The sequence below is a fragment of the Carassius gibelio genome, chromosome B22 (genome assembly GCF_023724105.1).
Source record: "Carassius gibelio isolate Cgi1373 ecotype wild population from Czech Republic chromosome B22, carGib1.2-hapl.c, whole genome shotgun sequence".
Lineage (NCBI taxonomy): Eukaryota > Metazoa > Chordata > Actinopteri > Cypriniformes > Cyprinidae > Carassius > Carassius gibelio.
Genome location: NC_068417.1, coordinates 50,399,577 through 50,402,076, shown reverse-complemented (window position 1 = coordinate 50,402,076; position 2,500 = coordinate 50,399,577). Strand labels below are relative to the sequence as shown.

Sequence of the window (2,500 nt, the reverse complement as noted above, 5' to 3'; positions counted from 1 at the left end):
GTTTTAATCATACACTAGATTTAATTATATCGCATGGAATCGATCTTACTGCTATAGATATTGTACCTCAAAGTGATGATATTACAGACCATTTCCTTGTATCGTGCATGCTGCGTATAACTGATATTAACTATATGTCTCAGCGTTACCGTCTGGGCAGAACTATTGTTCCAGCCGCCAAAGAAAGATTCGCAAATAACCTGCCTGATCTATCTCAACTGCTAATTGTACCCAAAAATACACACGAATTAGACGAAATTACTGACAACATGGGCACTATTTTGTCTAATACATTAGAAGCTGTTGCCCCAATCAAATTGAAAAAAGTTAGAGAAAAACGTACTGTACCATGGTATAACAGTAATACTCACTCTCTCAAGAAATTAACTCGTAGTCTTGAACGCAAATGGAGAAAAACTAACTTAGAAGTTTTTAGAATTGCATGGAAAAACAGTATGTCCAGCTATAGACAGGCTCTAAAAACTGCTAGGGCAGAGCATATACACAAACTCATTGAAAATAACCAAAACAATCCTAGGTTTTTATTTAGCACAGTGGCTAAGTTAACAAATTACCAGATGCCACCTGATTCAAATATTCCACCAACGTTAAATAGTAATGACTTTATGAATTTCTTCACTGATAAAATAGATAACATTAGAAATACAATAGCGAATGTAGATTCTACAGCGTCTAACACTTCAGTTTCATCCATCGCACCCAAAGATAAACTGCAGCGCTTTACAACCATAGGACAGGAAGAGCTAAATAAACTTATCACTGTATCTAAACCAACAACATGTTTATTAGATCCTGTACCCACTAAATTACTGAAAGAGCTGTTACCTGTAGCAGAAGAAACACTTCTCAATATCATAAACTCGTCGTTAACTTTAGGACACGTCCCAAAACCATTCAAGCTGGCGGTTATCAAGCCTCTTATTAAGAAACCAAAACTAGATCCTAGTGTACTGGCAAATTATAGGCCTATTTCAAATCTTCCATTTATGTCTAAAATTTTAGAGAAAGTTGTGTCTGCTCAATTGAGCACCTTCCTGCATAAAAATGATATGTATGAAGAATTTCAGTCAGGTTTTAGGCCCCACCATAGCACAGAAACTGCACTTGTTAAAATTACAAATGACCTGCTCCTTGCGTCAGACCAAGGCTGCATCTCATTTCTAGTCTTACTTGATCTTAGTGCTGCGTTTGACACCATAGATCATGACATACTCATAGATCGATTACAAAACTATACAGGTATTCAAGGGCAGGCTCTAAGATGGTTTAGATCCTACCTGTCCGATCGCTACCATTTTGTTTACTTAAATGGGGAGTCATCTCATTTATCATCAGTAAAATATGGAGTGCCACAAGGATCCGTCCTAGGTCCCCTTCTATTTTCAATATATATGTTGCCCCTTGGTAATATTATTAGAAAATACGGAATTAGCTTCCACTGTTATGCTGATGATACTCAGCTATATATCTCAACGAGACCAGATGAAACTTCCCAATTATCTAAGCTAACAGAGTGTGTTAAAAATGTAAAAGATTGGATGACACACAATTTTCTCCAATTAAATTCGGATAAGACAGAGATATTAATTATTGGACCAAAAAACACTACACAGAATCTTGTAGATTACAATCTGCAACTAGACGGATGTACTGTTCCTTCCTCTACAGTCAGAAATCTGGGTGTTATATTAGACAGCAATTTGTCTTTTGAAAATCATATTTCCAATGTTACAAAAACTGCATTCTTCCATCTTAGAAACATTGCCAAGCTACGAAACATGTTATCTGTTTCTGATGCAGAAAAGCTAGTTCATGCATTCATGACCTCTAGACTGGACTATTGTAATGCACTTCTAGGTGGTTGTCCTGCTTCTTCAATAAACAAGCTACAGGTCGTCCAAAATGCAGCAGCTAGAGTCCTTAAGAGGTCAAGAAAATATGATCATATTACCCCAATTTTACAGTCTCTGCACTGGCTACCTATTAAGTTCCGTATCAGTTACAAATTATCATTACTTACCTATAAGGCCCTAAATGGTTTAGCTCCAGCGTACCTAACTAGCCTTCTACCACGTTACAATCCATCACGCACCCTAAGGTCACAAAACGCTGGACTTTTGGTCGTTCCTAGGATAGCAAAGTCCACTAAAGGAGGTAGAGCTTTCTCACATTTGGCTCCCAAACTCTGGAATAGCCTTCCTGATAATGTTCGGGGTTCAGACACACTCTCTCTGTTTAAATCTAGATTAAAAACACATCTCTTTCACCAAGCATTCGAATAATGTATCTTTTTAATTGTGAGTGTAGTTGCATCTGTTCAAAGTTGCATTTTTATTCATTAGCTTGGGTTAAACTAATTTTACTTTGTTGGATCAGCAGCTATGCTAATGATGTCTGTATTTTGTTTCTATGTTTCGCCACGGGATTTACAAGCTCCAGTCTGGATCCAGAACACCTGAGAAGAGATGATGCTGACCCT

General features: G+C 37.3%; 1 protein-coding gene across 4 annotated transcripts in view; it reads left to right on the top strand.

The window, feature by feature from the left end:
- LOC127986931 (uncharacterized) overlaps nucleotides 1–2,500 on the top strand; it is a 4,705-nt gene that overhangs the window by 1,942 nt on the left and 263 nt on the right. For all 4 annotated transcript variants that reach the window (XR_008160995.1, XM_052589191.1, XM_052589192.1 and 1 more), the window contains one exon: nucleotides 2,455–2,500. This exon is cut by the window's right edge. The gene's annotated coding sequence lies outside the window, so the exon portion shown is untranslated. The remainder of the gene's footprint in view (nucleotides 1–2,454) is intronic.